The sequence below is a fragment of the Prenolepis imparis genome, unplaced genomic scaffold, assembly GCF_030444845.1.
Source record: "Prenolepis imparis isolate NDT839.2.m4 unplaced genomic scaffold, iyPreImpa1.0 SCAF_5, whole genome shotgun sequence".
Classification (NCBI taxonomy): domain Eukaryota; kingdom Metazoa; phylum Arthropoda; class Insecta; order Hymenoptera; family Formicidae; genus Prenolepis; species Prenolepis imparis.
This window is the reverse complement of record NW_028141163.1, coordinates 2,413,949-2,430,940: the sequence shown is the minus strand read 5'-3', so window position 1 is coordinate 2,430,940 and position 16,992 is coordinate 2,413,949. Positions and strand designations below refer to the sequence as shown.

Below are 16,992 nucleotides of genomic sequence, written 5' to 3'. Positions count from 1 at the left end.
ACATATCCGTCGACAGGCAATTGAACATGCACAACGTAAAAATATTACACCACAAAGGTGCAACATTGCCGCTCGTTGGGAACTTCTTACACGACCGATGCATCCTGTGCAACTTTGATCAATCACGACACCTGCATAGTCAGCGTTGCGAGTGCGATAATCGATTGACACGCTCGTGTCCCGTCGATTTAAAATGAGGGGAAAAAAGCAAGGGACAAGCATAAGAAAATACGCGACTCACATTGGGGGCTCTGTTGTAACTAGAAGGAAGCGGAAGATTGTACACCGAATGCATCTGTATTGCGTTGTCGAACAATAAAGCTAAGTATATGTTGCAACACGTTGGTTGCTACTTGAAGAGGAGAGATAGTTTCGAAAGAGAGATACACATCAACGCAAATACATTGTCTAATCCTTCTACTCTAGCAACATTTTTTACATCCTTTAAGAAATTCAATAAATAAATGAAAATCTAAATTATAAATTTTAATATTTCGTATTTCGATAAACACACAACAGACAAGATATTATATAAAAATGTCAATAGATTCGATGCTTTCTGAACAAACTTAAATATAAATGCGAAATCAAAGAAAAGAGCGGTTTACAAGGAAAGAAACAAGGAACGCAATGAATTCCGATGTGTAATAATGAATGAGCACAGCAACTTCGATTTACGTCGATGGAAAAGGTAGGTATACATGCTCCGGCTGAAGTATTAAAGAGGAAGATCGATACGTATATATATTGCAAAAAGTATTCGCTTGCGAGGATGAGTACATAATACATTAACATACTTAACTCTAATTAGACTTTATATATATATATATATATATATATATATATATATATATGTATATATATAATGTATATTTTATTAAAATATATATTATATATAATATTAAATATATAATAATAATTCTTTACACAATTATTTTTTTTTAATTTCAAATCAAATTAATCGAATCAGAAATCTCATATTTCACAGACTTGATAATAAAAATATTTCATGTGAAAGATTAAATATTTTTACAAAGAAATGATAACTTCTCACAAAATCTGAGTTGAAGAAAAGTCAATTCTAGATAAATTTATCACGAGCTGCACAAGGACATCCCGATATACATACATATGCAGAAAATAATTTTTTTCTCCTTCGCGGAAATAACTTTCGATGAGAATTTAATTGGCGCGAAGCGAACAGAGCGAAAGAGAGGCTCGAAAATAAAGTCGGAAGAAGAGGGGAAGAAGGCAACCGCCGTCGAAGAACAATTAAAAGCAATTCCTCGTGGCTGTATATCACTTTTACGTGCACTACGGCCACGGGTCCCTCATTAAGATCGACCTTCGACTTGGTCGAGCAGCAACAACGGGATCCTATTGCTCCTGTTTTGTTTTTTCGAATTACGATCCGTCGAGGGCTATACGGAAGACAAGTTTCATACGTAAGTAATGAGAAAAGTATTTCGCGACGTGACGTCTTTTTAATGCGTGGCGAATTTTAATGCGCGAGAGCTCCGGGTTGCGAGATTTCTTCGACGATACAACCGAAACGGCATGTAAAAATAGCTAGGTCGTAAACATTTCGTGTAAAATCGTAACGAATTACAAATTTGCACTCTCAAATATATTCTACTTGAATGAATATATTTCAATAATAATAATAATAAAATTTATATTCCGATATCGAGCAGATTAACGGAAATATATAATGTAATATCGCGAAAAATAATTAATTAAGTGAATATTATTATATCTTCCGCGTACATATATAGATAAATTTATAAGTTTTATTTCAAATATTATATTTATTTATTCTATCTTACATATTTCAAATTAAAAGGTCAAACTTTGTATTTAATATGTGTGTGTATAGCCAATAATAAATTAATAGATGTCGAATAACTTATTTACTGTATGTATACTGCGCAATTTATTTTTCGCCGATCGATTCTTATCATTTCAACTGACAGCTTCTAGACAGTGCTATTTTCCTACAGACGGAGGAATGATCGATCGAACGTGAACAGAGAAACTCATTTCATTCTTGTACGAACATGTATGGGTTCTTCTTTTTTTCCTGCACATATCATGTCACTGGAAGCCAGTTTCAATCATCCCATTTTCTCGACAAAATATGATTATATATAAAAAATAAAGCAAGGATAATCTATTACCGAGATTCAACATGAATAAACCGTTTGCTCGCGATAACTGCTTCGCGAAGAAATAAGTTTTTCTATAATATTTAAGTAACATTTCCAGATTATTTCTTCTTGCGCAATATCTCCGATCATTCAACTTATCGATAAGTATTAACTTATCGATATTATACGCTTTACATCTTGAAAAAAAGAGCTAGGAAAAAAGCTTCAGTTAAGTTTTTCTAATAATATATCGAGAGAGATATTTCTGCAACGCTGGTAGAGAAACTATGCGGGGGAAGCACCAGTCTAATAGACGACGCATGAATAAATTTGCATAAAATTTTTCGCATAAACGAAGCACAAGATGCAGCAGAAGAGGAAGAGGAAGAGGAAGAGGAAGGAGAAGAAGATACGAAGAAGTTCGCGCAGGGTAAGTACGCGAATGCACGTACGGAGAATCTACGTATTTAAATTGTAGATGATCTTCGCAAAAGTCTCTTCCCTTCCAGACGGGGTGGGAAAAAGGGAATAGGAAAGGCGAAGAGAGGAGAGAAAGAGAGAGCAGCCGAGGATCGGAGCAGAACGGAGAGAAGCAACATACGTGCCTTCAGGGGGGTCGTTTTCTACTCTTTCGTTTTTCTTCCTCTCATCCTTTCTGCCGGTCGATGGGACGTCGATCACGCGCGTTGTTTTCGTTATTACTCGCGAGAGAAAGAGATGAAGAGAGGGAGGGAGGCGGCAAGCAGAGACACGAAAAGAAGAAACCGCCTGGGAGCGAGGAGCGTGTGAAAGAAACTCGCAAGGAAGAAAATTTCCAAGACGAGAAGGCCTCGCCTCGCGCAGATTCGCGTGCCAAGTATAACCTCGCGCGATTTTGCGTTAACGCTCGCACGAAGTCGCGTGTCTTTTTGACGCCGCGTCAGACTCGAATTCCAATTAACTCCCGGCGCACCGCCGTCGTTAGCTTTTGCGAAAGAAATTCACGGTCGCAATTAACACATCGTTGCAAGACCAACAATGTTTATCGCGGTAACGATCATTTGTCGACACACAAGTTTTTCTTATTAAGAAATGTTTTCTACAAAATATTGCAGCATATCGTGTAGTATAACTTAATATAACAATAAAACAATTTTCATTGTCATAAGTTTGCAAGATCTTTAAAAAAATCGCAAGAATTTACGATTCACTGCTGCAAATAAAAAAAACACAGAAGTAGCTAATAAAAATGATAATAAATGAGAAATCTAGTAATCCATATAATTAATTACTTTGACGCATTGTAAAAATATTTCAGACAATATTCAATTTGAATCTTTAAATACTCGACATACGGATATAATTAATTTCTATGAATTTAAAACTGTTTCGCTGATTGGAAAAAGTTATTTTCAAGGTGAATTTATATCAAACTCGTTATAAGTTTGATTAAAATTGTGATTGATATAGAGAAGATCGTTTCTTTTTTTTTATAACCAGGAAAAATAATTTTTATATATGTAAAATAGAGAAAAAAAATGTTTTTTTGTTATCGCAATAAACAAAAATAACTAGCCAGATTTTCATCAAATTTAAAAGATTATATGATTGGTACAGCATTATTCAAAATATAGACTAGTGGCAGACCACAGAAATTTACTTTGGAAGGCTTAAGGCACTTCGACTATTCTCACGATTTCGCCGAGGTAAATTCAAGGGTTAGTAATTTATTTATTCTTTTTTATTTTCCTATAATTTTATGGGCGGACTTGCGAGCACGCGTGAAGGATTCATTAATGTTTCGATGTGAATGGAACTTTATCTGAAAAGTTATTCTCGTTTTCTTGCACCATCCTCAATTCTGACGTTATATTCCCGGTTGATGTAGGTATCGAGGACCCTTAATTGACTCGTCGTTGCGGTTTGTTGTTGGAACACAAAGTATCAAGATGAAACGAGCCATAACAAGTCGGTTTGTCGGCTAACGCGCGCGGCTTTGACACGGCCTATGGATTCGCGCGGATATAAAGTTCCAGGTAGATTGAAACGAGAGGCGGACAAGAGAGAACCAAAAAAAAAACAAAAAAAAAATTGGAAAGAGCGAGAAACCTTTCGCGATTGATCTCGCCGAAAACCCGCTTGCCCTGAGAGCCCCCTAATCTTTTTACTCACCTACATAAAGGATATCGTAATCGTATAGACGAAATGGACCACAACGAATCATTTTAAAGATATATATATACATAATTCTAATATTTTTCTTTAAATTTAGTTTTGTAGACGGGCGATACATTTAAAATTCTAAAATTAAATTAGATCAAATTAAAATTGAAATCGAATTAAAATTAAAATTACTTAAAGATAAATTCGATCAAAATTGATTTAAATAAAATCAGATTAAGATCTAATCTAATAAAATTTTAAGTATTTGTGTCTGTCCTCCGATGTAAACAACGCAGCGATAATTCACTTGATATTTTTTATTTTCAAATGCTTTTGTTTGAACGATATAAATCGCATGATAGCACTTGTAAGTTAGCGGCTTATCGATACCTTTGTTACAGCAGGGCACTTTGACGTTTCAAGACGGGTCTGGCTGACGCGCAACCCTGACCGGCTTCGGACAAAAGTTCGACATGGAGGCTCGAGGAAGAAGCCGCCTCTCGCCGGTTTCGCGATCCCACCGGTAATTATGTACTACCACGCTGGAAACTCTAAACAAGGCATATCGAGACGAGTGGCGGCGGATCGATCGGCGGTTTCAGGTTTCTGCCTTGCAACAGTCGAACGTCGAAACCTCTCTCGATGAGAAAACCAACGGGATCTCGTTTCGTTTCGACTATATATACATATGTGTGCGTGTATGTATATGCTCCCCCAGGGAATAAGAATACATTTCGACGAGACAATCATACGCGGATTGGCAGAACGCACCGATATTTCGTTTACACGGAAATAAAATCGGCACGCGAAACGACACACACGCGATATCGCATTACACCGCGTTACAATCGCGTTACAACGAGTTGCATGCGACGAGTCACGTGAAACAAAATGATAGCGATATACCGCAAGCGTTCTTTAAAAGATGAGTTACAACATATACATATATCCGGGAAGATATCCGATGTAAGAGAAACCTTAAGCCCATTTTCGACCATTATCTCACTCTCATTAATGAGAGAGTGATCTAAAAATGGAAATTTTGACAAAACTCAAATTTCAGGTCCCTAAAAGTCCGTCCCTGCCTATTTTTAAGCTTAAAATTAACCGCGATGTGTACGTCAGGCGTGTACATTTCAGTTGCTGAATAGGCATGGCAAGGCGTTGATTAATTTTGGAATGTTGGCTTCATACATTTCTCATTACGTTCGTCATTAATGCATGTAATGAATAGACGATATAGAGAGGAGGCTACATTCAAAATACATTCAAAGCAACTAACAGTATATGTGAAACGAGCGAATAATAGTTATAGCTTAATAAAACAATAACATATAGGCCATAGACAGATATTTTTTTTATATAAATCTCTTGATGAACCTCTTTTGACATAAATTTAAATTATATAAAAATTTTCTGATAATACAGTGATGAGTAAAAAGTGATGTGATAAAATATTTATCTATATTTAATCCCCATATATATAAGGTCATCTTTAATATAATTATATAACGTTATATGTATATCCAAAGTGGATTGGAAATCGTTCAGTTTTATCTCGTTTTTTGTTTATGTGTATATTTTCACATAATAAATAAAAATAATAATAATCACCTAAAATTATATAGTAGCTAAAAAAATACGTAATAACCTAGAGAATTATAAATCATGCACTTCTCTTTTAATAATTTATAAAATATAAAATTTAATCTCCCTCTCACAAGGTACTTGAAATTTAAATATCGATTATGCTGAAGAGAGGAGAGAGTAAATTAACCGAAAATTATTTCGGGCATAAAGTTTTATTAATATGATTCCTTTTTACGCGCATCTCCCGTATAATGTTACGGACGTTCGTATCGATTCGTGGATCGCCGCCAGAGTCGTGACACGGATATACGTATTTTCCGGCACGTACGCGATATTCCGCATCCGGAATAAAGCGAAAGTATGCGCAAAGTCGCGAGCGTGCACAACCCCATCGTCTAGACTTTTTCGCACGTGCCCGGATAGAAGACATTCGATATGCAGATTATGGGAAGCCCCGCAGAAGTCTCTTCGCCGGAGAGAAAAAAGAAAAAAAAATTCACATTCTACACACGCGAGAGAGAGAGAGAGAGAGAGAGAGAGAGAGAGAGAGAGAGAGAGAGAGAGAGAGAGAGAGAGAGAAAGGAGCGCATCTTACAAAAAAACTCACGCTCAAAGATTCAGACCGATTAAAAATTCGCACGATATGACGCAAGCAAGCACATCTCGGAATCATGGAAAACGTAATGCGTTGCAATTTCTATGCAACTGCATCCTGCCTTTCCGTATGTAAAACGATGTAACAGGATATTTTGTATTTTTAGACGCATCTTTAATGCTTTTATTCTCAGAATCAATTTAAATAAATAATGGTTTAATAAATATTAATAAATATAGATTTAAATAAATAATAAAAGTTTAATATAGTTCAATAAATATATGGTTGTATATACATATATGTGTATAAAGTTTGATGCATATATTTTTATAAATTTAAAAAGGATATATAATATATCTTCTTTAACCTCATAAAAATAGACGTATCAAACTTCTTTCAAAAATTAAAAATATCATGACTGTATTATAACATTCGACGACATTCGCATCCTTGTCGCAAAATTAAAAAATTCAATTTTATTTTTTTTCCTATAGCCTATTTAATTCTCAATTTATATTTAATATAGAGGAGCCTTTAAATTCTTAATGTTTATTTTTTTTATTATTTTTAGATCGCAAGCACTTTATTTGCGTTGCGCAAAAATGGCGTTTCTTTCGCTTAGCAATTCGGCGTAGAAGTACTCCGTACTTGCGCATACGTCGTATCGCTCCTATGCAAACCCGAAGCGATAATGTAGCGCGATATAAGGTGTTGCGCGGATCGCAACGTCATGCATTCGAACGATCAAAGTCGGATACATCGTTATGGTTCGCTGAATTCGCTGAATTGTATTCCGAACGACGAGGGTATTAGCTTAATAGAAGTGTATACATATTATTTTTAAAGCTTTATGGGAGAGAAAGAGAGAGTTTCTTGGAGTTTCTTCTGAAAGGATATGCGTCAGCTTTCATTTATCTTATTGAATTAAAAAATTCTCATAACAGGAATGGCTAATAAAAGATGTAATTAGAAGTTCGATTAGAAGTAATTATCGGATATATAATACGTATACATACGTATGTGTTATAATCTAAAAGTGTGTATGTTTGTGACACAATTATAAAGTATTTAATTAAAAAAAATCAATTGTTTCCTAATACTCGCTGCTGCTTCAACGCATCGCATATATTATAAATCATATAATCACGAATATTAATCGCGATAACAGAGAGATTTATCCTGTCCGCAAAATAATTTGTTATGTGAAGTAATTACCGATCGCGGATGCATCGTCACGGATTTTAATGCCACTGCAACATATGTATATGTGATGAAAGTGACGATAAATTATACATCGATCAATGTCATTGATTGCACCGAATAAAATATATATCCTTCATATTTTCTAAATATATACTTCAATGCCTCACATAATCAAGGATAAATAAAAATAATAAAAATGTTTATTACTTTAGATGATAAAAAGTTTAGAGAAAGTATAAAATTTAATTTTATATATAATTAATTGTAAAAAATATATATTTTCTCGAAGCTTTCTTCGTATAATATTAAACCATTAATTTAGAGATAATTGTATTAATCTTGGCGATAATTACTATACATAATAATAAATTATTTTTATATAGAAGAAGATAAATGAGCCTAATCGTTTCATAATCTAAGAAATTTTCTTAATTTTTTAAATACCAGGGTAAAGATGTTTATAAGAGCATCTTAAATTTTTCGAATTTAATCAGACACGTTCGTCCAAGGTATAAAATTGAGATCTCACAATCATTCGAGCAATCGCGACACCGGTTAACCGCGTAACGTTTTGTTGTCACGAGGGACTCTACGAGTATGTCAAGGCTAATCCGGCAATCGAATCGCCGATAAGCCCGTGCAAGCATATCGCCACATCGTCATATCGTGTCGTATCGTCACGTTTATACGTTTCGCGAATCCCTTTTAAACGCTATGAAAATTTTCGATTTTTGTCGACAACCGGCAATTTAATTGAGAGTTCTGATAGCCCCCCCCAGAATCAATTATCCTTAATCAACCATAGTGCTAAAGTTAATAATAAAAAAGTTATACGGCTTTAAAGTTGTGAAAAAATGTGAAGTTAGCCCCCCATAACTTCAAGTGATATTTTCGATGCTTTAAACGACGGAACTATTTCTAAAATCGATAGAGAACTCTAGAATTCTTGAGGGGGCAGCCAGAACTCTAATAATTTTTTCAAAATTTAGAAAATGGGGGGCTAACTTCACATACTCTCCGCTCGCTCGTTCGCGTCACTGCAACCCACTCAGGTCGTGTCCCGTTCAGGGATGTAATATAAATAAAGCATCGTAAGAATCGCATATACTTTCCTTGACCTGGCAGAGAGGATCTTCATTTTTTTTTAATAACGACTTATTCTGAAAAAAAGATTCTGCACATTTCCCCAAGTAACTTTACCTAATCTTATCTTTACTTGTGTGCATATATTTATATTGCATCAGAGAATTATAATTATTATAGCTTCAATTACTACACAATATCTTTAATATTAAATATTAATATTTAACATTAATCGTATATACTTTCGTTGACTTGCAAAAGCGAATATTCATTTTTTTTTTTAATAATTATTCTGAAAAAAAAATTCTGCATATTTCTCCTAGTAACCTTACATAATCTTATCTTTGCTCGCATATATTTATTTGCATCAGATAACTATAATTATTATAGCTTCAATTACTGCACAAGATCTTTAATATTAAAAATTAAATTATATCGTGTGTGTTCCGTATTTCGAACATACATATAATTACACCGCTGCATTCTGCGTTGTTTTATTCTGAATCGCGAATCGAAATGTATCAGCATTGATATACGCATCGCTGTGCATATACAGAGTTATGAAGCGTACGTACAAGGCAAGCCGGAAATATCGAGCGATCGATTGTTTTACGGCATTGTGGCATAGAACGACCGACAAGATCGAGATATATGCGTACCCGGATGTATCATAACCCGCAAGTTCGCTCTCCAGGAAAATGCTCTGTGCACATACATACACACGCTATATTTAATTGAGCATTATATTGACGCTTAAATCAATAATATTCTATTCTTGGAAAAAAAGTCTAGTTATAGGATGCTCCAATTTCATATAGATATAAAATCATATATCAAGAGAAATAATCAAATTTATTTAATAAAAATAAATTAAAATTTAATTAACATTTAGCAAAAATTTAATTGACATTTAGCAAAAACTAGGCTTTAAAAGAGAAAATGGATAAATATTTCAATTAATAACGAATTATTTAGCTGTAAACAGTAGTGAAAAGTCGAGAACGCGGCTTCTTTAAATTCTTTAAAGTCGTTCTCGACTTCTCACTACTATTTTGTCTGCGCGCAAACCATCTCTCCCGCATTTTCTACCCGACGAAGCATCGAATCTCGTAGTACTCTTCATTATTCATCAGCGCCTTTTGGGAAAAATAAAGAAATATCACTATCTCAACGTCCGGATCCAACGTAAATTTTCGAGAAATGAGATTTTAATAGTTTAAAATCCGTTCCAATATTAAATTACTTTGTCAAGCTTATGTGCTCGAAAAACATGCGTTATAAAATAAATTTTTATAATCCAATATATTATTTTTTTAATGCGAGCAAAAATAATGTTTTACATTTATATTTTTATTTAAAATTTGGGTAAAATTTTCACATTTACAGATTTATACAAGCGAAACAGCGTAAAATTTATCGTCTGAAGATTGTTGCTTTTAGTCTCTTTTAAATTCGAATTTACTTCTCGAATTTAGTTCTTGAATTCGAAAAGGAGCGAAATATTCGCGTTGTCGACTGAGAAAAAATTCCTGTGCGCGAGAAGAAAGAAAAAGAGAAAAAAAAGGAATCACAGCAACATTTAAAATTCAAACGTCGAATTTTTTTCTTTTTTTTTTTTTGTTTGTATTCCGCTCTGTCAGGCCATTATGTAGACAAAATTTGTCGTGTGGCGATGAAGCTCGTGTTTTGCCCGAGACGTGCGCGAGAAAGATAAACGGACGAAGGAGCTTGTCGTTTAAAGCAACGCGCGATCGTGTTTAAACGTTCCGCGGTAACGTCGCAGATTTTGTGCGAACACGGAACTCGTACGTGAGTTTTTTTGCCAACAGGTTGCCCCGTCGAAAAGTACATGAGTCACCCGTGACTCAGATACTAATTCGTCCATGGACGAGCCGCGTTAAGACCGCGTGCGGGCTTTAAACGCGATGTGTGAAAACAATGTTATCGCGAGCGCACGTGTTTTTTAAGCACCTATTCCTGCATCCTGCCGATACCGCATCGCCGAGTTCGAAGTCTGACTCGATAAACAATGGCGTATATTTCTTTTTCTATTTGGACTTTGCACGTACGATCGATACATTTGCCATCTGTCATTTTAGATAACGTTTCTTTGCGCAGATATAATAAAAAGATACGAGTCAAATTGTTTGCTACATTTTTAATGCGTTAACGTAATCGTTATTATTTGTCGGATAGCAATAACACAATTTTGTAATAATTAAAATCTCAGTCTACAGTCATTCGATTTTGGTTTATTATTGTTTACTGTGTCCACGTATAAATAAACAGCACGTTCTACAAGTTTTCATCTCTTTTTTTTAATAACAGATTTTTTTAAATAATTTTTTTATTGTAAATACTGTCCGAGTTGTGAATAATTAAAAATAAAAAATTTTATGCGAATGCAATAAAATTATAAAATGTTATAATTTAATTAAATTTAACATTAATAAAATTAAACGTTTTTTTTCATAAGAATATAAACTATATTACTAAGAATATAAACTATAATACTAAGATTTACAATTATCACAAACTAATATTAAATATTAAAAATTTTCAACAAAGGATGACATATTATTTTAAAAAAAACTCGATTATGAATTAAATGTTAAAAATTTATAAAAAATTAAAAGCAAAATATATTTTGTATGATACTATGTATATTATATATCCGTTAATTAATTTTGTTTGTATAACATTCGTTTTAACTTTGTTCGTTATATAGTTAAACTTATCATTAATTTAAATGCGGGATGTGCAAATCTACAATCATTTACAGAAATTCAAAGCGATATCTACAATTTATGCTTATCCATTAAATTAACAAAGTTTTGCTCAATGGATTTCTGCATTGTGTACTGCTACTAATTGACCTGACCCGAGGAGATATCTGAGACGATATTATCGCCATTATATGCACCCACGGATATAATTCCCACGATCATAATAATCGCAGCTTCGAAGTAACTAAATTATCAATTATCATTAAAAAGATAGGCGATAAAGGCACTTTGCCCCCCCCCCCCGATTTTTTTCATTATTCCAACAAAATAAAGATATATTTTTAGAAAAAAATATATCTATTATTATATCACTAGATATATTTTAGGAGAGATATTATTATTAACATTGAAAATAATTTTTAATTCTCAAAAGAAATAATGAAACTTTAAATGTTTTGAAAATATGAATCAGATTTATAATTTTAAGATTAAATTTCAGATAAATATAAATAATAAAATATGGCTTGTATTAGTAAACAATTTCGGTACTACGTAATGACAAGTAATTGTATGACTTCTTATTACGAAGAACGGATAATGACAGAAACTTCAAAGCTAATACCGCAAAGAGAAAATATAGTGCGATCTTCTCGTATAATGTCGGCGACAGAGATTACAGCTTTCTGTAATTATTAATTTTAATTAATTATATAGCATTCTCTCAAATCCCGAGACTCGACGGAAAATCTTTCTCGGTCTTTCTGAGAAAACACAATGGCCAACTGATCTTAATTGAAATGCTTTAATTATATGGTTGCGTACGCGAGCGCGAACGACAAAAGCGAAGGAGCTTCTATTATGTCGACTTCCAGGAGAGACTATTTTTTTTTACTCAAAACGAGAAAAGAAAGTTACCACGCAACGCGTACTCTCTATATCTCGCAATCGATCCCGCACAATAGCCTGCCGATTCCCGCGTTAATTAGGAACGACTGCTTAATTAGACGTTATCGTCTCCGTCTTCGTTAAAAGTATGACGACAAGAGAAAACCGTCGCAATCTTATGCGAAATGCGAAAGACGAAATTATGTAGCCGAGAAAAAGTATAGATTTTAAAAATTAAAACTCTTATTCAAATAAGTCGAATTAAGCTTATTATATAAGCATTTTATAATTTAAATTTTAATATGTATATTAAAATTACACTTAAATCCATTTATATTATATTATATAAATTTAATTTAATATGTTATTATATATAATTAAATTAAAAAATTTTAATATATACAGATTTATTAAAAGTTAAATTAAAATTGCTTCCTAAAATAAATCTGCTTATATATAAGAAGCTATGTAATCTATAATTGTATGAAGCAGATTACATAAAGTAATTGTTATATCTTTTCTAAGAGAGAGAAATATAATACAGACTATTTATATTTGGAAAATATATTGCCTAAATAAACATGTATGTCAATCTTATAAAGTATATGTTTAACATTATAATTAATATTATGCAGATGAATATCAGCAATACTGATTGGACTTCAAATTCAGTATACGTATCTGTTTCCCGATAATTGTGATAAACAAAGTTAATATTGATTTAATAGTGTGATCAACATATTATTTTATTTGTTCCCACTGTCTAATATAATTTCCATATATTATACGCTTAAAATCATATTGATGTCAATAAATAAATTGACAGTTGATTAATTGTTACAATATATTAATATTAATTCATCTACTCAATTCAGATAACCTGTGACTGTCGCGGGGCATCAAATATATACCGCTATTACTTTACATTAAAATGGCAAATACATAACAAACATTTTCAAATGAACAATGAAACATTTTACTAATGCTCAATAAAAATATTGGGATGCAGAAAATCTCCTCTATTACGAGAAAAAGTACAAAAGTATCTGCATGTTATAATGTCAAAGAATGCTGTTCTCATGTGAAAAACAATTTGTATCAATTATTATCAATGCTGTCAGTTGATACAAAATAAGATAAGCTTTTTTACCGTAAAAAAAGATTGCTTTGAAAAGTCTTGTGCACAAATATCTATGAGCAATTTATAAGGCGTTAATAATACTAAACATTACTAATATTAGCTTATATTATTCTGTATTATTAAAAAAACTTTCCGAAAAAATTACAAAATTGATAAGAAAAAATTGTTGCCCCATAATTTATCTTTCAATATTATCTTTCAAATATTCTGCATATATAACAAAGATAGATTCTCTTTACATTAATCAATAACTTCGAAATAAATTCGCACTTTTCAGAAAAGTTATTCATGGAAGCGATGTCAAGTTTCCCAAAGTTCATTTTATTTTCTCCGAAAAAAAAGAATCACGATAAAATTGGAATGGAAAAGTGTTTCGCAGAAGGATACTCCATTATGTACGAGTGGAAATAAAAATCTGTGAAAACTTTTTCACGGCACGACACAAAACTTGTCGTTTTTTTAGTTTTTTTTCAACGACGCTTTTCCAGTTTCGTTCATTGCGATCGTTGCGACGCCTATCATTCTTACTAACATTTTTCTTACTTCCTATCTCTCACTAATAAAGTCAATCTTTGGGATTAACCATTAACATATCATTTTCCAATTCAAAGTAAAACATTGCGACTTTTATCCGCCGATTGTTGTATCGTTCCTTTCTTTATTTTGTGAGATGTTATAATAAAATTGAAAAAATATCATATAAAAAAAATTATATTTAAAGAAAGATTTAACAATATAAAATTATTTCTATGTAATCTGATTGCATAATTACTACTTTTAACAAATGTAAAATAACATGTAAAATTTTAATTTCTTTTTCTGCAAACTTTAAAAAAATGATACCTATACAAAGTTGCATATTCTATATGTCATCCCTCAAATAATAAAAATACTATAAATACTATAGTATATGATATTTTAGACGTGCGTTGTAAAATTCGCAAATATCATAGTGCGCATTATGTCATAGAAGGTTAAAAATTTAAATGAAAAAAAATGCATTTCAAAATATATAACTCAAATAAAATGATAGGATTTTTGTCGATAATCCAATCTATTTAAAAGCTGAATAAAAAATATCAGCTGCGAGCAAATGTAGCGTTACGCAACATTGCAGAAGGAACAATATAACGAGCGGATTTGTTTCCCTACGTATAGAGATTTTCCAACGTTCCCGTAACTGATGCAAACCCACGCAGCTTTTCCAGTATTAACAATCGTCATATTGGCAGTCTATCTGGGGAATCTTCTTTCTCTCTTTCTCCTCTTCCTCCACCCAACCCCTCCTCTATATCTTTCTTTCTTTCGCTCTCGCGTAAATGGATATTTACAAAAATACAGACGGAATTTTTTTGTTCGACGGGAGAAAACTATACGGATGGCCGACCATTCGTGCGCGCGCGTACCTATATACACCATCTTTCAAATTAGCATTTCAATTTGCCGCGCAGGTGTCCCGCGTGTTGCAGCCGCGAGTCAAACGAGAACAATCGAGCTGAGCCGAAGCCGGAGAGTCGAGTCGTCATCCGCCACCTGACATTTTCGATGCAAAGCCACCGACGGTGAAGCGGGGAAAACGTGACATTTACATACATATATTGTATATATATGTATATATATATATATACCCGGCACGCGGCGTTTGTCGTATCGTATCTGAGAGAGAAGTTCACGGTCCAATAATCCTTGATCGCTATTTTTCGGCTGAATTGTATCTGATGAATCTCGTCGAAAGTTTGAATCAAATTTGACGATAGGTCTCGAAGTTTACATCGCGAGAAAATCACTAGCTTTATGAGTTAAGAACGTGAACAAAATATTTGAGTATTAGAAAATAATTTCTATATAATAATAATTTTTCTAATAATACACAGAAAATAATGTTATGTTTTATTTATTATATAATGTTATTATTGATCTTGTGTATGTGTGTAGTGAGAGAGATTGTGATAATGTTTTATTTTTGTGCCCTTCCTTTTTTATATATTTTTTTAAAATAAATATTTTGCAAAATTTAAAAATTGATTAAATAAAAGACAAATAAATATTAAAGTAACGAACAAGAGTATTGATTTATATTTGATTAGTATTTTAAAATCAATATCGCTCAATTCTCGTTAATTCCTGCTAACATCAATGAAATGTCCTCTTATCTTTCTTACCGAATATAGATACGAGAAAAAACGTATCTAATATTTGTGTTTTTATTTTTACAAAGCTTTTTAGAGAGAGAGAGAGTGTTTGGAATCTAAACTTACAAGATTTACATTGATTTGAATTTCCCTTTAATCCGCATTGAATTTCCTCGACATTCAATAACAGTCTTGGGATTACAACAGCTGTTCGTCTTATCAGTAGCATTTATTTATCAGTAACATTGTCGTAAGTTGAAATAAAGTTTGTACATACGTACATAGTGTTACAACGCGGCACTCTTTCATTATATTTCGTTAAGTATTTTTTCATAATCATATTATTCCTTACTTGTCAGTCATGTATGAAGAAAGCATATTATTTTTAAAATATTGATAGAATCCTGATTTATTTCTAATGAATTCTAGAATCCCTGATATGCTTCTGGCAATTAATAATTCTAATAAAAATAAACGAATAATAATAAAAAATTTTACAATAAAATCGAAATTCTAAAAATAGAATATTGATTTCGTGACGATCTCAAATATTATAATTTTGTTGATTTAATCAGATTCCTTCACGAATGACATCAGTTTCTCCAAAAACAAAATGTCATATATCTTGAAATCCGCGTGCGTTGAGAATTTTAAACATTGACATCATATTCAGCAATAATAACACTCGAATAATATGAGTCAATGTGTAGAAATTACCAAAAAAACTTTTTTCAGATAATTAATGAAATAATTAGTGTGAAATATGCCTAATATCTTCATATAACATATCTAATTTCTTATGTAACATATTATATAAACCACATGATATATGCAGTTATTAAATTATCCGATTTAGTCTCTAGAAATTTTCGATTTGATTCATGAATATTTACAAATGGGGAAAGCTATAATCCCTGTACTCATGAATATAAATGTACGTGCGTGTATTATAATATTATTTTCCTCGTCAATTTCTACTCTTGTATTTTAATTACACACCTGTTTCTCTATTTCACACGACTAACTAATCCAATAAAATATATCACAATTTTCTCGCAAGAAATAGAAAATTATTATTGTTGGCATCTTTACAGCATTAAATTATCCTGTATTCTTAATTGCCAGCGATATTTACCTCATAAACGATCGACGTTTATATATCTCTCTACTACGTCGTCATCATATATAAAAGAAGAATGAGCGAAATGATCGACAGTGAGATATATATGACGAAATAAATATCCGGAATATAAAAGTGATGGAAAGCGACCGACGATATTTCAGTCGTTTTAAATGCTCAACTTCAATTAACTGAGCAACAAGAGGGAAAAAGAGAGAGACATACGTA

At 32.4% G+C, this 16,992-nt stretch overlaps 1 protein-coding gene across 2 annotated transcripts in view; it reads right to left on the bottom strand.

Moving 5' to 3' along the window:
* The window catches only part of LOC145935772 (uncharacterized), a 142,313-nt gene that overhangs the window by 121,587 nt on the left and 3,734 nt on the right, over nucleotides 1-16,992 (bottom strand). The window lies entirely within an intron of this gene.